At 43.6% G+C, this 25,497-nt stretch overlaps 1 long non-coding RNA gene across 1 annotated transcript; it reads left to right on the top strand.

Annotated features, from left to right (window-relative positions):
- The first annotated feature begins 17,378 nt into the window (after positions 1 to 17,378).
- Positions 17,379 to 19,253, top strand: LOC139789933 (uncharacterized). The gene is made up of 2 exons (XR_011723302.1): positions 17,379 to 18,096; positions 18,472 to 19,253. It is a non-coding gene; the product is annotated as an uncharacterized lncRNA (long non-coding RNA).
- Positions 19,254 to 25,497: the final 6,244 nt, after the last annotated feature.

Here is a 25,497-nt window from a genome sequence, read left to right as displayed (position 1 = left end):
CCACCTGGCCTTCTTTATCTGGGGGGAAACAGGAGGATGTTTGACTTCTTGTGTAGGTTTGATTTCTTGTTTATATGACCATGTGTTTTAGAACATCATTTAATTTCCACAGTGAATTAAATAAAACAGGAACAATGAGACAAAATAGCAAAGGTCTATATGAGGGGGCTAAAAATAACAAAGACATTCTACCAGATGAAAATAACATTTTGCATATTGGCAGAGCCATCTGCTGCTCTTCATGTTCATGGAGCTAATCACACAACGAAAGGCTGGATCCTGCATAAATAATTTTAAAAAAAAAATTAGAAACCCAAAAAACAGAATTTATTCACTAGAACTGCTGAATAAGTTACAGTTTTCACAGTTGTGTGGAGCCAGTGACAAAACAGGTGCAGCAAGCTTGTAGGATAATGAAGATATAACTGTCTAATCTACAGCATAGAGTCAGGGGAAGACTGCCTTCACCAAATTTGCTGAACATCTTTATATGAGTATCTGGACTCACAGAGCCCCACAGGAAATAATGATTGATGGATCTGCTCCATTCCAAGTCCATGAAAAGGCATATTTTTCTGGCAGTGTATTTCCTAAGGATTCAGCTTTTTGCTGCCCATTACAACAATACATAGGATGCTGTCCTGCAGTGAGCCAGACCTACCATCCAAAGGTTCTTGTTCCTAAATGGGTCCCATAACTGATTATTTCCCACAAATTCCTGTATGTTATGGTAAAGCAACTTTCCCTGACCCACCACAAAGGTGGTTCTCACATAAAGCTGGGTAGGTTGTATAGGCTGCCCATACTTCATACCTGTAAGTGGGTTAAATCAAATGTTTCTGTCGGACCTTTCTCTTCACTCAACTCCCAGTCCCAAAGCACGTCTTGTAGCCATGGCAAGAAGCAAAAATCAGCATCAGCAGAGGTTGTCAGCTCACTTGAGGACAACAGCTACAATAGCTTGGTAACTGCCTTCTACTTGTGAGAATCTCCTCAGGATCATTGTTATGAAAACAGCCCAAACTGCCAGAAGGTTTCCTAAGATGAAGAAAGTCACTAGAAACAGCTCCATACTGAAGTAGAGCAAGATTTTCTTTGATTCTTTCATCTTAGTTCATAATTTAATTATACAAAGTTAGAAAAAATTAAATACATCCACTACAGAATTTCAAAATGCATCCAGAAATAGGAAGGGGGCAAGCCCACAATTATCTCAGTCTTTGATGCAGTTTCATAAAGCCCACAGCAATTAAGTTGCAAAGTACCATAATTTACATTAAAACAAACAAACAAAACAAAACTAGGGGTGGGTGTAGAAATGTCGCAAACAGCTTTAATACAAGACTGCAGGACAAGCTCCAGCAGCAGTAACATTGCTTAGTGATTCTGGCTTCTGCCTGCAGTGTCAGCTTCCTTCCCAGTGGGACAGCATTAAAAAAAATAATAATAAAGCAGCTGAAAAAGGATGAACTGTTCCCACTCCAGGCTCAATAGCTAAAATGGCAGGTTCTAGGAGACAGCTAAGAAAATTATATTATATTAAATATCAGCATCTGGCCCCAGAAAGAGTACCAAATAAAAAAGATGTAAAACAGGAACATCACCCCTACTTTTTAAATTACAGACTGTGATTACACACCTGAAATGCTAGAAGGGATGTTACAGACTCCAAAATTTACACACTATGTTGGATAGCCAACCACTACAATGGGGGCTGTTCACAGGAGTCCTACCAAGTGCCAGCCCTCTCTCCTACCTGCTGCTATAGTAAGAGATGTCTGGGCCCCATAAGAAGAGGGAAGCATGAGTCACTTGCTGAAGCCCCTTTTGAGGAATTACAAACTTTAACTTAATTGGGAAAAGCTACTCTGCACCCTCATCAAACATCCCATCAGCTGCCTGACTGATGGTGTAGCTGTTCAAGACAGTGGGACCAGTTCCCTCACAGCCTTTGGGCCATGCTGTCTAATTTGAGTGTGCAGGGATCAGTCCTGGCCTCAGTCTCCAAAGTTTTCCTATGAACCCCTCATCTTTCAGGAGCTAGAGACAAGATGCTTGTCCTCCAGTTGTTTTTACAGATAACTGCCTGACAGATATAGTTAGTCCTATAATAATCCCTCCCTGACAGTTCTGGGGCTTCCAGATTACAACAGGAAGGCTGCTGAAAACTAAGAGAAACTTGTCTCAGAAATACATTCAGCCTGATATAATTATTTCAGACTGAAAAGAAGTATGTGGAAACATCACAATATCCCCACAAAAGAGAAACCCCAAGAAGACCTCTACTGCACTTGCCTGCTGCTCCAGACAAATCAAGCACAGGTCATCTCTCCCATCTGTGCATGCAAGTTTCAACAGCCAAGGCTGGAGAGAGGAATTATGAAGTGATTCCATCTCTCTCTTCAGCCTCCTCTCATTAAAGTTTTAGCTGGTCACAGAATAAGGACAGTATTATGAACTACAAGGAAGGCTTATATTGGTGAATAATGGTGTTTAAGAATAGCAAATTGCCTTTAGAAGAATTAAATTCTCTAGATGCTTAATAGCTTAAAATTAGAAAAAAATAAATTCTGTTAAATTTCTGTAAATACCACACGAGCAATTTCAAAAATACCTCCCAGCTGTTCTCACAGAAATGTAACAAGCCTACATTTTAAGTAATATTAGCCAGTCAAATGCCTGAAAGACTTGCAGATGTCTTTCCTTTCCCTAGAAGGGACAGATTATTCCAGGGAAATTGTTTATTTATTTCTAACCTGCCTTTACAGAGCCATCATTGCACCTTCAAGCAAATCAAAGACAAGCCAACATTTTCAGTACCTCAGGTATGGTACAGTTCTGGACAGTTCTGCTCCTATTACATGCCAGCAGACTTACCAAGGAAACCTCAGCCTTTTCCTCTGCACAAGGAAAAACTGCCCTACCTGGAATCACCATGTCATGTTCAACATGTTCCCATGAGGAACCACATGAGGAGCCACATGGAGGTCCTACTGCCAAATCCTGCTGGCAGCACCCAAGAGCTGGTCTCAAGGGAGAGCTTGCCTGGTAACTCATTCTCTGGAAGACAGCTACAACTTTGAAATTTAGAAGTTATTTGGGATCTGACTGCATGTGGCTCCCACGTAACTGTTCACACATCAACGCCCGCATGCATCCTCTCAGAGAAGGAGCTGGGTCCTGACTAACATTAACAGGCAGGAATTGCCATCTTGTCCCTGGCACTGCCATCTGCTGAGCAAAAGTACCATGACAGCACACCGTGACAGCACATGACAACCCACCTCTACTAAAACCATAGTGCCAGAATGGATCTTATAATTCCTTTAAATCCTGCTCTTTCCCCTGTGCACTAGATGGAAGTTATTGTAAAAATTTAATGCCATGAAATTCTAGGAAAGGTCAAAATAATTTAAAAGTAAACAACAGACTTAGATCAGGCTACAAAGCCTCTCCTCGTGGGCTGACATTTCTGGCAGGAATCACAGCTATGGAACTCACAGTTTTACTGGCCACAGCAACAAGTAAAGACTAAACCAAATATTTGGGTCCTTAATCTCCAAAACACATCACAAGTCAAAATAGCAAATCTCCTGGGCAGGCCTGTATCTCTTTACTGCATTGTCAGTGCAAATCCAGTGGCAAAAGAACTCATCTCCTTCCTTAGAGAAGTTTGGCTCCACATGAGTGGTAGAATTCCTGCCAACTTAAGCAGTGGATGGACACTGCTATAGGATTTGATTTACCACTGGCATGGACTGAATAAATTCTTGTATCCACTGAAATTAAGCAGTTCTGCTCAGGCAGCTTTATTTTGTCCTGAGTGAGTAGTTCTAAAGATTCTCCACAGCACCTTCTGTCAACAAATCAGTTGCATTTGCACTTGATGCATTGTGAGCTTCTGTTGTCATCATGGATTAGAATATTTTTATCTGGACCTACCAGGCTTCAGAAGAGTAATAGCACTGAAAGGACTGAGTTACTACAATTTCAAATCTGACTTCCTTGGCATTATAGTACTTTCAGGTAGCTACCTACCTACTTGCTAGCAAGCTTCCTATTTATGCATACATTGCTTAGGCACATTAAGAGGCTACTTAGCCTTTCAGAGTCTTCAAAAGCATGGTTACAGATGAGTGTAGGAGTTCACAGCCTTCCTGTTGCACTGATTAATTTGAGTTATTTGTGAATTTAGCTTTGCATTTAACCACAAGATTTGGGATAATGCAACGTTGTATTTCAACCACTAGTACCACATGCTGATTTGACTGGATCTTTTTAAACTTCTCAAATCTATCTGTCTCATTTTAGGCTGAAATTCTGTGTGATTCATTTCATTCCCAAGGCAATCAAAAAAAAGAAATCTGACCATGGTTGCCACTGGATTCTGCTTCTATATAAGCTATACCATTTCTTCACGTCTCAACTGTAAACACCACATACAGTTTACTTTTTCATTCTTCTACATGCTACTCAACATGGAAGGTTTTACACAGGAAATTAACAGAATTTGAAGAATCTGTTTTTCACTATTTCTGATTATCTGAACAGACAGTTTGCTAAACTGTCCTCATGTCACCTATTTATACAGTGTCTGGTTCCAATAAGAACACCTCCATATGAAAACACTGAGGTCTGCAATGCTCTTTAACATCTACCTCTCCCTGACTGCAGATTCTGTGGTCCTTAGGATACATTGGAAAGTTTGTAACAGGCCTCAGCTAAAAAACCTTATGCTTTACCAGTTGAGGAAGGAGAGACTTTACAGGCTCCTAATTCTATTACTTCTAAGGTAATTTTATCCAAAACTACTACTTCATTAAATCCAGAATTAAAAATCAGAAAATCCATCATCACATGAGAAATTTATGTTTTCTGCTTAGGAGTTTTTTCCTCCTCACATAAAATCTTCCTTAGAGCAATGCTTCAGTATTATTTATATACAACAAACAATAGATAGTATAATTGTATTTACCAAGGTAATCTAAACTGCTGATTGTCACATATTTGGATTTCTGTACCTCACTGATATCAAAATCAGAGACCAGACCTTTGCAGCAAACACAGGCAGCTTTAGTATTGTTCTGCAAGGCAGCTGCTGACACGTGAATCCCACTGTTGGCCCACCTCTGCATCACCCATGGACAAGCACACAGTGAAACTCATCATGAGACTGAGTCTGGGAACCAGGAGAGGACAGGAGCTGACAGACTTCAAAAAGGTTCCCTGTCCTTCATGGGACTGCACAAAACTGCAGAGCTAAGGAAATGGGATACACCTTGCTCAATTGTACCCGAGAGCTAGAGACACAAAGAGCTAGAGACACAAATACTAGGCATACAATGCATATCGTACCAGGACCATCCCTTCTCAAATACGTGATTGCTTTGAAGAACACTTCACATTATGGAGCCACACTCTCATTTTCCCTGATTTTACTGGTGCAAGCATTGGCAACTGCCAGCAGCTCTTCTTTGTCACATTTCTGGATTAGTAAAAAGGCCAATTCACTTCAAAAATGTATTTTCAGATCCAATCTTATTATGCAGCCAAGTTCAACTCCATCCCCTCCATAGATACCAAATGCTTCCTAAGATACTTGGCACACAAAACCAGGAGACTGAACTGAAGGAAGACTATGAGATCTTCCCATCTTCCAGACTGCTTGGATTTTCTTTCAGAAAAGGCAATGCATCCAGTTTTACAGTGGAATAACTCATGACAGAAACCATGAAACATACCAGGACAGGACCTTAAACAGAGTACACAGAGCCTTTAGTATCTGTTACTTTTTTCTCTCTCCAGTTTCCAGTGTTCTCTCCCCAAACAAATGGTGCATATGCTGATGATGCTCTCTCCATGAACACAGCAGTGTTGATTCTGACATGTTTTGTTACACATTATTTGAAATTTATGGTGTACATCTTACAGGCTGTAAAGTTGTGAGCACAAACACTGACATAAATTCTGCTGCAATATAAAACAGATTGCCTGAAGAGTGAACAGAAGTTTAAATACCAAATAGTATTGAAAGACTGATATCATGATTAACGCACACTCACTCCATTGATAAGTGCTGCAACAAGCAACAGACTGTGTAATTATATTTACCAAGGTAGTCTAAATTTCTGAAATCTTCCCAACAATAAAATGTTGCAGCCTTTCCTTCAGGTTATAGGAAATCTGAGACTTCTGTAAACCACCTGTGGGAAAGAAGGCAGAACACTGGCCTTTTATTCCTTTAATTCTTGGAATCAAAGATGACTATTTTGGGAAGTAGACTATTTTTTGAAATGTTCCTTCCCTAAAAAATTTCAAGACAAAATAAACATACCTTACCAAGTAGATGATATAGTTTTAGAAAACTGCATGTATACACTGCTCCTGTACAAAATTTGGCCTGGCCTGAAAAGTCCTCAGTCAGAAGTGTATGTCTACATGTGATGAGTGAGCTGGTGGGAGAGCTAACCAAGCTGCTCTCCATCATTTACCAACAGTCCTGGCTCACTGGGGACATCCCAGGTGATTGGAAGTTGGTGAATGTCACACCAATCCACAAAAAGGGATGAAAGGAGGACCCAGAAAACTCTAGGCCTGTCAGCCTGACCTCAGTGCCTGGCTGGGCTATGGAGCAGATCATCCTGGGGGCAATCACAGAGCACCTACAGGATGGACAGGGGATCAGACCCAGCCAGCACGGGGTTAAGAAGGGCAGGTCCTGTCTGACCAACCTGGTCTCCTCTTATGATCGGGTGACCCGCCTGGTGGATGAGGGGAAGGCTGTGGATGTGGTCTACCTGGACTTCAGCAAGGTCTTTGACACCGTCTCCCACAGCATTCTCCTTGAAAAGCTGTCAGCCCAGGGCTCAGACAGGAGCACTCTGTGCTGGGTTAGGAACTGCTGGAGGCCCCCAGAGAGTGGTGCTGAATGGTGCTGATCCAATTGGTGGCCGCTCACCAGTGGTGTCTCCCAGGGATCAGTGCTGGGCCCTGATTTAATATCTTCATTGATGATTTAGCTAAAGGGACTGAGTCCACCACTAGCAAATTCGCAGATGATACCAAGTTGGGGGGAGTGTGGATCAGCTGGAAGGCAGGAGGGCTCTGCAGAGAGACCTGGACAGCCTGGAGAGTTGGGCTGATTCCAATGGGATGAGGTTCAACAAGGCCAAGTGCCGGGTCCTGCACTTTGGCCACAGCAACCCCATGGGGAGCTCGAGGCTGGGCACAGAGTGGCTGAGAGCAGCCAGGCAGAAAGGGACCTGGGAGCCTGGATTGACAGGAAGCTGAACAGGAGCCAACAGTGTGCCCAGGTGGCCAAGAAGGCCAATGGCATCCTGGCCTGGATCAGGAACAGCGTGGCCAACAGGTCCAGGGAAGGGATTCTGCCCCTGTGCTCAGCCCTGGGGAGGCCACAGCTTGAGTCCTGTGTCCAGTTCTGGGCCCCTCAGCTCAGGAAGGAGATTGAGGTGCTGGAGCAGGTCCAGAGAAGAACAAGGAGGCTGTGAAGGGATCCAGCAGAATTCCTGTCAGGAAGGGCTGAGGGAGCTGGGGGTGTTCAGTCTGGAGGAGGCTCAGGGGAGACCTCATCACTCTCTAAAACTCTCTAAAAGGAGGGTGTAGCCAGGGGGGGGTCAGTCTCTTCTCCCAGGCAGCTCTCAGTAGGACAAGAGGGCATGGACTTAAGCTCTGCCAGGGCAGGTTTAGGTTAGATATTAAGAAGAAAGTCTTTACAGAGAGTGATCAGGCATTGGAATGGGCTGCCCAGGGAGGTGGTGAATGTGACACACAGTGCCACGATCTGGTAACCATGGTGGTAGTGGATTAAGGGTTGGACTTGATGAACTCATCGGTCCTTTCCAGCCCAGATGATTCTGTGTGTGATTCTGTGTGATTCTGTATAATCTATTTTCTGTCAGGTACCAAATTACAGAATGTCTACTGAATGGGAATGGGACAACTTTGTAAATTCTTTAGCCCTCTTCTAATTCTTTAAAACCTGGAGGCTCTGAAGAAAACACTACCAGAATGATACACAAATCCCATGGGGAAATCCCTGTATAACCCCTTAAGGGCTTTTTTTCCCATTTTTTGTAAGTAGTACACAATGGAAGACAGACTAGGTGTTCAGAAGTGCTGTCTTCTCTCAGCATGAGAAAAAAAAATTGGTCTTAGAAGGGACCACTTAGTAGCAGAGGTCTTGTTACTTAGGTAAGTTGTAAGGGAGTTAAGCCAGGAAGGATAAAGTTAACTGGTACAGGCAGGAACTGCTTCAGTGGTGTAAGATGACTCAAAAATATAGAAGTGGAAACAGGGACTACACAGCTAAATGTAGTGCCTCTCTCACAGCTTCATACCTCAAAGCCAGCTGGTCACTTGAAGGGACACAGCAGAGGAAACCTCTTATCCTGATCCTCTTTGAGCAGTACTAGGAAGCTTTCACAGAGCTTCCTGAAAATAATGCCTCGCTGTGGTGTGAACAGCAGATGAGGAGGCTCAGCTCCACTCAGCAAAAGGCAATCATCTGGAAAACAACACAAAAGGGTGTGCACCTCACCTCTGCAGCTTACCCTGACTCTTCCATGGCAGTCTCAACACCTTTGAAATTCTCATTTGGGAATCACCACTGGGCCTGTGAGAAGAGAAATGATGAGAGTCCCGGTGAGGCTGGAAACTCTGAGAAAAGGAACTTGGATAAGAACAGGAAACAAATGAAAATAAAACAGGTTGTGTGTCCCCAGGAAGACAGCATGGAAGAGGCGGCTGGGAAAGGAAGTAGTATCCCCTCCATCTGTACACACACATGGTACGTGGCAGACCCATCCAAAACATTAAATTCAGGGGAAAAGTAAAATCGCTGCCACTTATGAGGGTGAATGGAAATCTCCTCTGATCCTGACAAGGAATTTGGTGCAAGTCTCAAGAAGGACCAGTGGCAGTTCAATGGACAACTGCATAAGCTAGAAAAGGGTAAGCACTAAAGAACTAGTTGCATGGAATCATTCAGCCCAACACAAGTGTCAGAATGAAAAATGGATCCCAGAGAAGGATAAATACACAACAAAGTAATATGCATGCAGCCTGAAGTAGAAGCTCCATCTCTGCCAGTTGTATCCAGAAAGACATTTTAAGAAAACAGGGTTTTAATTTTCTTTAGTTTTAATATTTATGTGACTCAATTTTGATAAAAAATTAATTTCTCCTATTGACGTGTGTGTGTGCAGAGGCTGATGGTTTCTTTTTTTTCTGTTTTCAGCAGTTTATTTTTAGAGCTAACCTTTCATTCTCAGATGGGAGTGAAAAAAAATAAAGCAGTGAAAATTTTGAAAAGGTAGGAAGAAGAAAAAAAAAGGTGTTGCAAAACACCAGTGTTTGTGGAAGACCCAGAGTGACCTCAGTCTTTCCTCAAGCTGCCATGAGACAACCCCTCTAACTTTGCCTGTGATATTCTTTTTTTCCCCCCTCTCTTTCTGCACAGACTGCTATTGCCCTGCCCTTTGGAAGGCTTATTCCATGATCCCACCACACATTCTGTCTGTTCAGAAGATCATCGGATATTGCTATAGTGTGCAAAAGCCCATTAGCAGGAAGGCCAGCTCAAACTTTGCCTCTCAAAAATCACCATCTTCGCATATATCAGTGGAGACTGTCACAGTTCATTATAAAACTTAATTCCTTAGAAAACACTATAATCTTAAAACATCTCTTAATGACATAGGAAAAGAGGGAAATATTTCACAGAAAGAACACCAAATGAAGAAATCTGTTTTTCACAAAACCCACTCTAGCACTTCTGTGTGCAAGTGATGTCACTGCCGACAAGCTATGCTTTCATATTATAAGGGGTGTGGGGAAGAGCATGGTTCCACTTGCAACTGGAGTTTAGCTTAATTCCAGGTTAATAGCATCAACATCAGAAGTTTCTCATTTCTGCTTCCTACACTCTCATTTCAAACAATTTTTTTCCCAAGGAGACTGATCCCCCAATTTACAGTGCAACAGCCACAAATTTCACAGGACAACAGACACTGGCATTAGAAAGCAAGACTTCGGGTTGTATCAAAATTCAAACATACATAACTGCTCTAAGTCACAACCTGCTTTGGCCTTGTAGGTTCTCTTCAAACCCAGAAACTGTAACAAGAGCCAGTTTTTGTCACAGGGTCAAGAAACTCAGTTGGCTCTGAAGCACTTACCCAGCATGGTTTGAAAGAAGCAACACTGGCTAGGAATGAACAAAATCCACTTCATGTGGATTATGATTACCCAAGTCCTTTTATTTGGAAGAACAGCAACTTTCAGAGTCTCAACTCTTTCACAAAGGTAGTGTCCAGATGACAAGGTCAGTCAACTCATTTGCTGCATTGCACACACTGCCCTAAAGTGTTTATAAGCACAGAGGTTTGGCAGCCCAGGAAATGCTGGCTGCTAAGCTAACATCCCCTACCATCCCCTAATGTCCTGAGAAACAGCTTCTTGAATGGAGTAAGCCACTGCTTTCTCTCCTCTACAAGAGATCCCACACCACCCTCACAGTCCACCAGTGTGGGAAGTTACCCTCTCAAAGGCAGCTCCCAGGGAATGCTGTGCTGCAGGCAACAATGCAATTGCAAAGGAGCAAAAACCTGAAGAAAAGGATTATCACTTTTCTCACTAGAGAGCACCTTAAGATTCCACTGCTGTGCTACCAGAACAGAAAAATAATCAACTACAACATCTCCTGAGAAACATTCTACCAAGCAGAGATAAACTGCTTTTCTAGCAGAGGGACATCTATTTCTCCAGCCACTTTCTTTGTCTTCTCAAGCAGGAGTCCCACAGGGTGCCAGAAAAGTCTGTCTCTTTTTCCCTGGAACTCTTCAGGTTGTCCAATTTCCTCTATCAGTGGCACACTAAAAGCCATGGTATGATCTGGAGGAGCCCTTACTGCCCATCTGCTGGAAAATCACTGTTTTGTGGCAGTAACAACTTTACTGAATCTTAAAAATACTTTTTTCTCCTCACATACAATCAAGCAAGCTGAGCGTATGAATGGGGCACTTCCGGAGTGTTGCACTCAGGGCCAGTAGAGAGCTTTTGTTTCTGTTCTGTGCAAAGTTCTGCCACCAACAAAACCAGAGGATTTTATTACTAGAAAGTACCATGCCTGTGGTTGGTTTCTCCCACAGCACAAACTGACAACTCCTGGTGCACAGTTTTCAGACATATTAGGAAATACTCCAGCTCCTGGCATCTACACAAAATGTAGCTTCTAAAGAAGCATTTCTCAGTGCTTTGCAGAAACTTGCTGGGTATCAACATCTGTGGTTTGTTTTTTTTTTTTCTTCTACAAAGAAGTAGGCTCAAAGCTCCTTTTACCAGTTCTCTCCCTTTACCAGATGTTTTACATATATTTCAATAAACTTTGGGAAGCACATGCATTTTTCCCATTGATACACTTGTGGTGGAAAAGATGGGTTTTTTTCCCAAAGAACTTTCTCGGGTTTTTTTTTCCCAAGTGAGATAAAGTATGGACTAGTTAAAAACCAGAATCTTTCTCCATTGGTAAACTGCTAGTCTATAACATTCTTGTGCAGATAGAGGTCTTGCACTTTGATTGGCTTCGCTCTTATGGTTTCAAATCTTCCAAGCTTCCATTTGATGCAACACCACAGTTTTTCTTTTATGATCTCTTTTCACCTCTGCAGTATATGCTTTTTTTTTTTTTTTTTTTTTTTTTTTTTTTTTTTTTTTTTGTGTCACAGTGCATAGAGGCTGCTCTATACTGCTCATGTGGGCAGTGCAAGAGGAACAGCAAGGCCATTCTAAATTACATGCTTGCTAAATCAAATCATCACTAGACCACAACATAATGTGGTTTTCAAAACAAGGGAAATTAAGAGGCATGCCAAATCAAGTGTATTCCTACATGTTTCCAGGTTGTCCCAGGGCCTTGTCATGGGGGGATTAATTGAAACTGTGAACCTGACTACCATCACAGAGATGCCCATGAAGAACTGTGGTTTAGCTTATTAATTCTCAGAGGCTTGGGAACTGCAGAAGGGCAGATACTGTCACAAAAAGGCTGTGACTGAATTCATCATAGCAGTACCATGACCCATCCAACATCTTTAGAGAAAGCCAACTCTATAGAGAAAGAACAATCTGGTACCTTAAAAATTCAATGGTGACCTGTAACTGTGACTTTTGGGTCATGGGAAAAAAATCTTAATATACCTGTACATGCACACTGGTCATTTAATGAATACACAGAGGAAGATTTATAGTACTGTTACAGCTCTTTTTTGGTCAGCTAAAGGAAAATGCCTTTGTTATTATGAAACCAACACTGCTGAAAACTGAGCAGAAAATCATGGACCAGTGCTAACAGCTTTGGAGAGTGGGGAATTCACAGCATTACATTTTAGAACCCTGGAAGCCTTTAGCATCTCAAAAGACAAGGTTACCATTTTTCTATTATGTCAACACAGAAATGATCAAAAGGTGCTGAACACTAAATGCATCTCTAGCCCACAAGCTTTTCAAGGTAGTAATCATTACTTTTTCCTGATCTATACAGCCTCTCTGAAAACAAAGTCTTCAATCTATTACTCACAACCAAAATGATACCTTTCTGCTATTCCTACTGATGACTTCACTAGGCTTTTGGCCAAGTTTTGCACTGTGGGAGAAGTTTTGTGTCACATTACTAGGGCAAGAATGGTACAGGAGGGTTTTGCACACAATTTACTGTTTCCTGAACAGCAGCTGCTGGAAGCACCCCAGAAGACCAAGAACTGAGACAGTTTTTAGGGCAGATGGGATGAGCTGTCATAATGGGCAAAGGTGAATGGAACAATTAATCTTGATGAAACTCTGCAATTAATAATAGCCAACTCACACCTCCCAAGCACATGATTTCTCCTGCAGGTAGAGAATTAGCTATACAAATACAAGCTTACACTGCCATGGATTATTTTTCATATCTGCCAAAGTAGTTTTGCACCTATCAAACACCACAACAAATAAATATCCTCACCACTACAAGTCTATTACCAATTCTTCGCTGAGGCAGCTGGCTTTTATTTGAGACTTAATAAACATAATAATATAGCTGCTGGCTTTTATGCTGGTGCTCCTCTTATTTATGACTCATTAACAAGAAGGTAAAATTCTCCTAATTTCTCCACTTTCTGCATTAGTTTAGCCAAATTTCACAATGCAGATAACTGTGTACCCTTCACAAAAAGCAGCATTCTGTCACTAGTTCTTCCATTATTCCAAACACTCTTGCTCCTCACCTTAGTCCCTCCATTTAACCTGAGGTTCACTCTTTGCCAGTTCATTGCAGCTGAAAGATCCTCCATTCCTGCTTGCCCAAATCTCTAAAGGACAGTGGAGAACAAATGTGGCTTCTTGTCCTTCTTCTCTTCCTTTCCAGCACATTGCCAGATAAATCTGTATTTATCCCACATTGTTAACATGTCCAGCAGGCTCTGCTGCTGACTGGAAATCTCTCTATAAAACCACAAGGTCACCAGTGGTCAGAGCCATGAGACCCAGGGAGCCACAGACCGGCAAGCACGGTTGTGACACTGATGCAACCTCAGCTAAGAAAATGAACCATTCTTTCCACCCCTACTCCTTGTCTGGTCTAAGCTAAGTGCACTGAAATAGCCTTTTGTCTTGTTCCAGGCTGTCTGCAAGATAAATGGCCTGCATCTCTTTGTAGGAAGTAGGCACACTGATCAGCTTGCATTCTTGTTCAGTTAGTTACTCTTGAAAGACTTAAGATGGCTACATGGACCCAAGGGGATGTTCCTCCCCAGCTCTCCCCAAGTCTTTTTCATCCCCACAGGGATCACTTTCCCCATCCAGAGCTTGTGGTGTGCCCAGCCATTCCTGCAGCAAGGCTTCTCTGTAATGTGAAAACGACCTTGCTGCTGTCCTGTAAATGGAATTGTCAGACTGCAGAGTGCTGCATGTTTGGCCATGCTGCTCAGCCAAGGCTGGCATCACTGAATTGTTCTCTCAGCCAAGAGCCATTTTGAGATCTCAGATGCTCCAAGACAAGGGTTCATTTAGCAATAGCCAAAGAAGTGTGAAATACAGTATTCTGCTCAGAGCCACCTCATACAATCAGACCCACCTGTAAAATTCACTCACTGTTCAAGGAAACCTCCATGCAGACGTGTGACAGGGATACCACTGCCTATAACTGTTAAATTTAAACTATCATAAGGATACTCTGCCTCCTCCACCATCCGGGAGCTGCCAACAAACCCCCTTTAATCCACACTGGGCCATTCTTTTTATTCATCTCTCTGGTGAGGAAACAGTACTCTACAAAAGCACTCAAAAGTCTTCACCAGGACTTACTGAGTTTGCAGACTTGGAAAACTGGTTATTTCAGCCCCAAATGAGTCCAATGGTCAAAGACAGAAAATACCTGTCCTTCCCATTGCTGAGCTTCTTTCTTTGTCTCCTGTCTAGGCCAAGATGCAAAAGGGCTCCACAGACAAATACCAGGCTCCCAATCCACTTTATTGCAAATTCCACACAAGAAACATAGAGAAGAAGATAAGCATTATTGCTAGACAGTGAAAAACATTTTCTCTGCAAGTCTACAAACTGTGTTTTAGTTCAAAGTGTAGTGTAAATTCTCACAAAACATGTTTCCATTCAGCTTTTATAGCATGGTGATAGACTAAAATTTTCTACTCTGGTACTCAATTTTTCAAAAGCATGTAACAGTAATAAAACATAGAGAAATAAGGAAAAAAAACCCCTGAAATACATAGTGGTATTTTTCCCAAGACAAAGTCCTCTGCATGATTTTTCTAGATCTCAGTAGGCTAAAACGTTTAATTAAGAAAGAACACACTTACCAGGCCACTTGCAGAAAATTCATTTTAGCATGAATTTCAAGGTAGAATCTGTCTCTCCTGGGGCAATGGTAAATCACTTTTTGACCAGACTTCTAGAAGCAGACTAAGCAAAGCAAAGACATTTCTAAAGAAGACAGCTGGGAAATGTGCAGTGACATTCTCTGCATTAATAAACCAGTTAAGACAACTAGTTGCACTCTCAGAAAAGGTAAACACAGAATAAATTTGCAGGATTATAAATTAGATCTAGATTAATACACTTCATTCTGCATTAAATTAAAAAGATATTTTAGTGTATGCCATAGCACTAGTCAGGACATTCTCTGAATACTTACAAGGGCATTTGGGTTGTTTTTTTTTTAATCCCGCCCAAATTACATTACTGCAGTTTGACTTTTAAGGCCGTGGTCTGCAAAATTAAGTAATTGGATTTAAGTGAGGAATAAAACCAGGGATCGATGCTGAAGCAGTTTTGCTAATGCACTTAAGGCAACTTTGCCAGCTGGGGGGGCTCTCGCGGTAAATCACAGGCCGCCGGCAGCGAACAGAAGCCCAGACGAGGCAGAACCAGCGCCGGCCTCTGCATCCCTCCCTCCTTCCCGTGCGTTCCTCCCCTCCCTCCCTCCCTTCCCTCCCACCCCTCCTTTCCTCCCATCCCTCTCATCCTTCCCTTCTCTCCCTCCCCTCCCACCCCTCCTTTCCTCCCATCCCTCTCATCCCTCCCTTCCTTCCTCCCCTCCCACCCCTCCTTTCCTCCCACCACTCCTTTCCTCCCATCCCTCTCATCCCTCCCTTCCTTCCTCCCCTCCCTCCCCTCCTTTCCTCCCATCCCTCTCATCCCTCCCTTCCTTCCCACCCCTCCTTTTCTCCCATCCCTCTCATCCCTCCCTTCCTTCCTTCCTTCCCACCCCTCCTTTTCTCCCATCCCTCTCATCCCTCCCTTCCTTCCTTCCTCCCCTCCTTTCCTCCCATCCCTCTCATCCCTCCCTTCCTTCCTTCCTCCCCTCCCACCCCTCCTTTTCTCTCATCCCTCCCTTCCTTCCTTCTTCCCCTCCCACCCCTCCTTTCCTCCCATCCCTCTCATCCCTCCCTTCCTTCCTTCCTCCCCTCCCTTCCCTCCTTTCCTCCCATCCCTCTCATCCCTCCCTTCCTTCCTTCCTCCCCTCCCACCCCTCCTTTCCTCTCATCCCTCCCTTCCTTCCTTCTTCCCCTCCCACCCCTCCTTTCCTCCCATCCCTCTCATCCCTCCCTTCCTTCCCACCCCTCCTTTCCTCCCATCCCTCTCAGCCCTCCCTTCCTTCCTTCCTCCCCTCCCTCCCCTCCTTTCCTCCCATCCCTCTCATCCCTCCCTTCCTTCCTTCCTCCCCTCCCACCCCTCCTTTCCTCTCATCCCTCCCTTCCTTCCTTCTTCCCCTCCCACCCCTCCTTTCCTCCCATCCCTCTCATCCCTCCCTTCCTTCCCACCCCTCCTTTCCTCCCATCCCTCTCAGCCCTCCCTTCCTTCCTTCCTCCCCTCCCACCCCTCCTTTCCTCTCATCCCTCCCTTCCTTCCTTCTTCCCCTCCCACCCCTCCTTTCCTCCCATCCCTCTCATCCCTCCCTTCCTTCCCACCCCTCCTTTCCTCCCATCCCTCTCAGCCCTCCCTTCCTTCCTTCCTCCCCTCCCACCCCTCCTTTCCTCCCATCCCTCTCATCCCTCCCTTCCTTCCTTCCTCCCCTCCCTCCCCTCCTTTTCTCCCATCCCTCTCATCCCTCCCTTCCTTCCTTCCTTCCTTCCTTCCCTCTCTCCCTCCCGCCGCTCTGGCGCGCGCCTCTCTGACGGAGGGCAGCGCGCGAGCGCCACCGGGCGGCGCGAGAGGCCGTTGGCCCCGCCCACCCCGCGGCAGCGCCCCTGGGCGGGCACTGAGAGCAGCGGAGGGGGTGGCGGGGCCGGGACAGAGACAGAATCTGCATTGCGCGGGGCAGGCGGAACCGGGATATGGGGTTCGGGTGCGTCCAAGCAGTGGTACGGACGTGTGGGTAATTAAATAAATACAGTACGCCGCCGAGAGGAGGCGGGGGGATCCTCGCGGAAACCGCAAGGGGTGGGTGTGTTCCGAGGAAGATGGAAGCTAAACGATTAAATTTCTCTTTCGGATCTGTTTCTGTTTTCTTTTTCTTTTTTTTTCTTTTTTTTTTTTTTTTTTTTTTTTTTTTTTTCCCGAGAAAAGAGGTTTTAGTTTAATTAGAGGTGATCTGAAAGAGAAGAATAATTTTTTGAAAACGCAGTATGTTACTCCAAAATGCTTGTATCATCCGCCTTTCCTTACTTTTTAAAAAAATGTCAGGCTTCCAAAAGAAATATGTGTTCACTGCTGCAGCTTAGCTAGGAAATTCTCAGTAGCAGATAGTATTGGCAGGTCAGGGAATGCAGAAGAAATGGCGCACCGAAACTGGATGGGAAGTCAGAAGCTGCTACCCTGCTGAAAAAAGATCTAAAACAACTTTTTTTTTTTAATTTATTTCCCCAATAAAAATACCATAGCAGATTTCAATGAATGAAATGGCCCAGAAACCAAAACCAGAAGAATTGCTCATCCCAATGGAAAATCAGTCATTAGGACTGATTCACCTGTCTGTCTCCACACACCCAGAGAGCGTGCACAGGGCCACAGGAGAAATTTATCAGCCATGATAAATACAGTTCACACAGAGACCTCCTGGGCTACTTCTGTTAGAGACACTGACAGCAGCACCTCAGCTCTGCAGCCACACTCTGGACACACAGTCTGCATGGAATGAGGAAAATGCAAATCTGTAACGGGAGAGGAAGAATTTTCCTCAGCCTTCCACCAGCCCACGGGCCAGGCCCTGGAGATCCCCACAGGGTTACGTTGGATGCTGATGACACCAAGCTGGACAGCCCTACAAACCCTCAAGTCAAAGGTCTGTTTTCTTCTGAAAATCTAAAGTAGCCACGTGTCAGCCCACTTAGCACAACATGGCCTAGAAATAGCTTTCTAAAAGACAAGGCAAAGAGAGGAAAGGAGAAAAGGACAATTCCCTCTGCCATGTAGCAAGCTTTGATTAGTTAAAAAAAACATGCTACTGCAGGTGGCCTTGGAGTCACTAAGAAACGCAGGAGACAATGCCACAGTCCAAAAGCCGTTCTATGGCCAACATACTGGCACCTTCCCTCTACCAGGCATGGATTGGCTGTTTGCTATCAAGCTGCAGGGAGAGATAAGCAGGTAGAAAACAGACATGACCATGGCCAGGTGTTTGATATGTCTGGGAAATGCTAAACACCATCCGAGTGGCCCACAAAGAGAGAATATGCAAAGTAAATGTGCCCTGGGGCTAAATCAGAATCTTCTCCCTCAAAGAAGCTAAGTCAGTGACTGAAGCTTTTGCAGTGCCATGTTGTATCTGACATGTCATACTGCTGGACAGCACCTCCAGACCACTGGGCAAAACATGACACAGACCTTTAATTCTGCAGGTGTCAGTCCTTCATGAGCATTTCAGACAGTTCTGATTTTTTTGCTAAGATGAAAAGGCCTTCCAGAATATCTGAGGATTTAAGAGAAAAACCTGGATATTCACATGCTGTCTCTGTGTTATAGCTTCTGAAACAGGAAAAGCCTTTAAAAGATACTGCAGAGAGGAACCTTCTAAATTACCTGTGTTCTGGGAGATGTTCTGAAGGACACAAAATGGAAGAAAGTGGTGATTTTTCTGCCATTACATGTCATTTGTTAAAGCTTGAACGGAAGTGACACCTGTGGAGCGTTCTGGTTCAGAGTTCATGTAGCATCACGTAAGGGTAACTCACAGCCTTGGCAATTAAATATACACTCCATATTACTGCCACCTCAGATTATTTATCTGCAAACTCGCCTTTATGGGGGCTGCACAGCAGACTTGACTCCTCATTGCTTTCAAACAGTGCCACTTCCCAGTTTAATTAAATAACTGCAGTTCTTCAACTGCTGAGTCCTAAAACAAAGTTGGGGTGCAGGAATCAATTCAGGTACCCAGCCTGCACTACTACTAGGACTTAAGAGTTGTAGGTTTGAAAGTGAGGGTGCTTGTACAAGGAGAAAATCTGATATTCTCACTTCAAGGTCTGTTTCTAAGGAAAATTTTGGTAACTGTTTTGGGAAGACCCACACCTGTACGACATTCTGCATCAACCCTTTGTGAGTAAATCTGCCCAGCAACATGCTTCAAATGTCCACAGGTAGCTCCCTGCAACAGATTAAAGAATCTCTATTCATTATAAATCTAACGTATTACTAGATTAGCCTGCTGAATTTTGCATCCTTCCACTATCTTGATTTCTACTTTTACTATCATAATTTCAAATGTTCCTGTGGAAAGTTAAATAAAACTCATAGCTGTGAAATACCATGGAATTGCTGCTGGCTTCCCATGGCTGAGTGCATTGCAGACTGATGTTTCCTAGGGTCAACAGTTAATTTACTTCAGGTATTAGCTGTGAAATCTCACAAAATCCTTCAGTCTTCCAGTGTCTCTAGGGCAGGCAGTGGTCAGCTGCTGGCTTGAAAAAGAAATACTTGACTGTGAAGGGACACCATGGTTATTTAATCACTTGCATGCATTGCTTATTAGGGTACTACAGATATTTGGAGAACATTATCTCTGTCTTTCTCCAAATATAAGATATGTAATGGTAATGAAAATACAGTGGGCGGGTATCAAAAATACCTCCATGCAGAGATTTTTAGAAGTATTCTATGTGACTTGCATGCAGTTTCCTCTGGTACAGTCTAATGAGCCCAGTCATCTGAGGTGCCCTTGAAATATTTCATAATATCAGCATGTAGCATTCTGTGTACACTGCTGGCTCCCCTAGGCATAAAGCAGTTAAAAGATATCCTCTTGCAAAGAGAACAGATTTGTCAGCTTTAGTTTGTGTTCCAGAAAGCACATGAAACCAGGAAGGCGGTCCAAAAAGATACAGAGCTCCAGGACTAACCTAACTTAGAGCCACATCAGTTTCCATTGCAGAACTGGAAAAGCTCAGCTTCACCTAATTACCTCCAAGCTTACCGGCAAGCAGCAGTTCATGAGAGCTCTGCTTGTTCTGTCCTCAGCCCAGTTTGTTCTGCCCAACACTGTAATCAGTGAGCCAAGCCCACTGAAGTACCTTCAGTGCCAACAGCCTGCACAAAAAGAACACGACTGGATGAGGGGAGTTTCAGAGAATGGGAAGAGTAATGCAAGGCTGACCGGGCAGAAGGGAAAACATTAAACACCACATCAAGCTAACCTCAGCTTCTGTTGCACTGCCAGGGCAAGGACATGTTCCACAAAACTCACAAATAGCTCAAGAAAATTGTTTTTTGAGAGTATCAGCAGGGACAACCCGTAATGGAAACCTGGAGGGAGCAGAGCATAAAAACAGCCATTAGTTTGAGTGCTTTATAAATTAAAACCCTCCCTCCTGTTACACAACACAGACTACCCTTGACTGTGACACCACTTCCAGGCTGTCTAAAAAGCCTGTTGCTTGGAACAGCCATGAGGTAGCTGTCACAGTGCTGTTAGTGCACTCGAACTCCATGGGCAGCACGTACTTACTTTGCCAGCTATAATTCATTATTCTTGCCCTAGACAAACAGATGCAATGCCTAGCAAAGCTGAACACATGAGAGGAATCATTACAAAGCATTCATCAGACCTTTGGGTGATCATCCGTAGAGGCTTTCCAGAAGCATTACTCTACTTTCAGAGGTGAGAACCACCAACACTCTGTAGAGAATTAAGCCAGTACAGTATACAATGTTGGTGCACATGCATCACCTACTTCACCATAAGTCCTCCTGGCAAGGGACCCCATGAACATTCAAGTTTTTTCTTTTTCCCAAGAATGAAAGCAAAGTCTTTTGTTTCTGTTTTGAGGAACACTCCTCCTGCTGGAGACCTGCAAGGTACAGAGCTCAGGAGCAACGGAATTTTGACCTCAGATACCCACAAGTAAGGAGGAAGGTGCCTGAGAGTGTGTCAGACAGCATTGTCAGAGTCCAGTGGTATGAAGAGTAATTTGATTGAAAGGCCATGTGGGTCAAACAGACAAAAGGCCAGTCAGTCCACTCAAGACCTCAGCTCTGCTTGAGCCACTCAGCTCAAATTGTGCCAGTCATATTCCCCTAGTGAGGACCAATTTGGCAGCTCTCCACTGGAATGTATAACTTTATCCATAGGACAGAGACATCTGGCTGAAAGCCATCAAGCTTCGATCCATCTTGATCAGTATACAACCTTTGTTTTTAGCTCCATGGGATTACATTTATTTCCACCTATGACAGACAGTGTTAAAGATTCTTTCCCCCCAAACAACTCGTTGTTGTACTTAAAAGTTTTCCATATAGCTGTGTAATGGGGCAGACAATGCTAGTTTTCCCAAAGGCATTGAAAAAATTCCTTTTTTCTTTTTCTGGAAAGATAGTAACAGGATGAGTCAGAAAGTTCTTACAGTGCATCTCCATCAGTGTTTCCCTCCATCTTACCATGACAGGGCATGTTGTTGCAGCTGACCTCTACTAGGAGTGCAAACAGATGCTGTAAATACCTCTTTCACTGCTGGAGCACCATGAACTCCACCAGTACTTGGTAGAATCTGCATCCCTACAGGATCTTAGGTCTGCAAAGATGAAACACTATGGCCAGAGCTGGAAGAATGTAGGTGACAATTTACTCACAAGGGCTGAGGGCAGGGTAGATAGTGAACATAAAGTTTTTACGGTGACTGAAACCCTGATAAGTAAGCCAGTCTGGAGAGCACTCTCCTCCAGTCAGTCTGGGTGACTGACACAAGCTTCATCCACCCATCATGGGAAAAACCCTTTAACAAAGGAATAAGTGGACAAACAGCCAGAAGGAACAACATGTATGCTTTTATTAATGAGGATTTAAGATAGTTCCAGTGTTAAACTGGAGAGATACTACAATAGAAGCAACATTAAAGGTTGTGAAAACCACCAAGGAAGTTCACATGTATGTAACTCTGCACTAAACCTTTAAAACACAGCTGCTCCTGTACCATCACTGGTACTTATTTGTACACTAGTACATTTGTGCAAACAGAACTGACCTTGACTGGCTTTCCTGCATCTCACTGCCTCTTCTTCCCAAATACCCCATTGCTTATAACAGCCAGTTGCATGGGACATGCTCTGTCCCACCGCTGCTCAGAATTCTACAGGACATTTTCATACAGCATTCATTTAGCAGCAAGAGGATTATTCCCCACTCCCTTTGGGGAAATCACATGGGTCTGCTGCAGCCTGCAGTTTGCACTCCAGCATGACCAGGAAGCTCTATTGCCCCCAGGTCATGCAGTGGTTGAAGCAGAATTGCACACTTGGATGCCTGATCCTGCTCTCACCAGGTGCTGCATGACACCTGGCACCTGTGCTAGGGAGGTCTCTAGTGTCTCTGGGACTGCCACAGAAGTACAGTAAACTTTAATTCTGGCAATTATTATCCACAGATGCACCTCTGAGACCAGCCATGCACGAGGTGATCTCGGGTTTGCCAGAAACATAGGGCTTTGCTTCAGGTGCCTCTGCATCCCACATCCCTTTCGCAGGGCTGGGCTTCCTTGTCACTGCAGGGCATTAGGACTTCCCATGGCAGGATCCACCACACCGAGCATCTTCAGCTCCTACCACAAAGAAGAGAGCAGAAGAGCCATTTGTACCATTTAGCTATGCTTCATAGAGAAGGTCTCTAATTTCCCTGTTTTTCTTTCTAAGCAACTCCAGTTTAACTGGGGTTAATGCAACTGGGTTATGCAGCTCCAATTTAACTTCACTAAGGCACAGTTAAACACTGATCAGTGAAACTGTCATTGCTTGCTTGGCTTTGCCATTTCACCTGGCACAAAAAACTAATACTCCAGCCATCTGCTCAGGTCAGTGGTGCCAGAAATACACAGCAGCTTTGCTAAAAATCTACCTGAACACAGGAAGACTTTGTTTACAGCTGTGCTTGCATTCAGACCGTGCCAGTTCCAGGGCAAAGCTCATATTGCTCCAAAGAGAAAGCAAATAAGCCAGGATCCCAGATACCGGTCAGCAAATGTGAGGAAGATTAAGCACATGTGCAAAACATGCTGCAGTACCAAAATACACCTGGTCTGTTAGCCTCATGAACAATTTCAGCTTCATTCAAACACACATGTAGCTTCTTTTCTTCTCACCCCATCTCCTCCCTTGCCCTCTTCTTACATCGTGTCATCTTATATCACGACAGACCTCCAGCCAGTCCTGCTTTGCAGCCACCTCTCACGTGCCCTCTCCTCAGTGCCATCCTCTGAATCATAATCACCAAGGGAGTGGATTTTATTTGCTACTTTACCATACCCACTGGGGAGAGCACTGGATTAGCAACGTACACAGCTTTTTTTCACCCCAAAGAAGCACTGAGAGCTCTCTCACACATTTGCCTTGTTCTGTCAGGGGAACTTGCTGGTTTCAATCTCTAGCCCTACCACTCCCTTGACAAAGAGGAGGACAAGTCCAGGTATAGTTGGCATCTTGGCTACCTGCCTAGTCTCATCAGTGTGTGTAAGTGATATGCTTCTGTGTACACCTAGAGATAGACTTGCCTTCTCCAGGGAGTGCTTTGTGGAGCAGATGACACAGGGACAGTTCCTTTTTCCTCTCCTTGAGATGATGTGAGTGAAGGAGCACAAAGTCAGCAGTGAACCATCAGTTATGGTTCACTACAGCTTCCTGCACTACAAGGCCTTGAAGGCCCAGTAACAGGGAAGGCCCAGAAATGTACATGCGTAGATTTGTAATTTCTGAAAAAACACTGCATTTCATTTAACATTTTAAGGGTACAATGATTTTTTAGTTAGCTTGGTGACATCATTGTCTCTAGCTGCAAGAACCAGATACTTAGTGACCATTCTGGCATGTCTGGCACAGCAATAGTACGCCCAGTGCCTCAGCAGTGATTACTCATCTGCACATTTAAATCAGCAGCACTTTGCGTGCTAGAATGGCAACTAATTTTTAAAGGGCTTTAAAAAAAATTATTTGTTTATTTATTTGTTTGTTTTTAAATGAGAATAGGGGTTTGTGGATTGCTACGGTTCTTCTCCAAGAAGAATCTTTTCATCATTTGACATCATTTCGTGTAACTTCAACTCTCCATTTTTACTGCAGTAGGATGTGGTAGTGCATAGTGCTTTCTATGACCAAGACAGAGGCCAGTGTCCCAAACACATGATGTGATAGAAAGCAGACACCTCATTTGGCTTGCAAGATAAAGCCATCACAGTAATAGTGGGGATCCAGAAGCGCAAAAGTAGTATTTAGGATTTACAGAGCATATTAAACCTTCAGAATATACCCCACATATGTTTCAGTGTCAGCTTACTAGCTCAGGGTTCATGCTTTTGTGCATTAACTGTTGTACTTTTCCAGTTTGATAGTTCATCTTGCTATAAAGGAGTGTAGCTTTTTTTCAGAGCTCAAAGGAACATTATATTTAAATTCCAACAAAATTCCAAGAGTCTCAGATTCCTGAAGCAACTGGAAACAATACATTGAAATGACACAGGCATCTGTCTAGCAGCACTTACTTCAGTTAAGACTGTGCTGGAGGGGTAAGGACTTCTTTCTATGCTTCCACATAGGAATTTAATGGATATCTTCTAAGAAATTAAATTATTGGGTTGTGTAAGTCCATTTTATAACGGATGATGTATAAAGAAAAGAGGAATCAAACAACACTATTGGAGGAAAGAGACATACAGGACATGCTTTCTTCTAAAACTTGTATAAAGTAACAAGCAGTTTCAGTAAGTTCCACTCCTGTCTAAATGACAAATGTTAAGTGATCAGTGAACAACATCTCAAGTTCATTCACTCCTAGCAGGGTGAACCTCACACAGTTCAGAAAGGGTGGAAATAAACTTTCTAGACATGATCCTGACACATCTGAATTCTCAAAAGATTCAGGAAAAAATGAGGGTCCAAGCATACATAATAGAGGGGTCAATATTGTTATGAAGAGTTAAGCAGCTCTTTCAGAATCATAGGTTTAATCTGCTGTCCAATGATTGGAAATGGTTTTATCAATTGGCATCCCAAATGCCCATAGAATCCTAATTCTTCTGTGTATCTAGACCGTGGTAGACCTAGACTGTGGAGTCTTACAAGCCCCCTATATGCCACTGCCATTAGAAGCAAACCCTGTGGTCTGATTTCTCAGGGAAGGGGTGGGAGGGAAAGGTTGCTGGATTTTTTTTGTTTTTTCTAGAAAGGAAAAGGAATGAGAGAGTCAGCCTGTGTGGCTAAGAGTGTATCAGGCAATCATAGGAGTAAAAGCAAAGAAGCAGAATTGAAAGAACACAGTAAAATCTATTTCCACCTAGAAAAATCTATTTCCACCTGTGCACCCTGAGCCAGTCTTACTGTCAGTCTTATCAGCTTCAAAGGATGATTTTGAGGAACATACTCCTAAGTTGTATTTGTCAGCAACACCTGGGCTTTGCAGCAGTCCTTGTTCTATCCAATACAGAAAAAAATGCATCCATGAGAAAGAGAGCCAAGTAAGCCTTAGTTAAGGTCAGATAAAGGAAAGCAAATTAATATCACAAAATGTGTTTT

The sequence above is a fragment of the Heliangelus exortis genome, chromosome Z (genome assembly GCF_036169615.1).
Source record: "Heliangelus exortis chromosome Z, bHelExo1.hap1, whole genome shotgun sequence".
Classification (NCBI taxonomy): Eukaryota; Metazoa; Chordata; class Aves; order Apodiformes; family Trochilidae; genus Heliangelus; species Heliangelus exortis.
The sequence above is the reverse complement of the archived record's forward strand: the minus strand, read 5'-3'. Positions and strand labels throughout refer to the sequence as shown.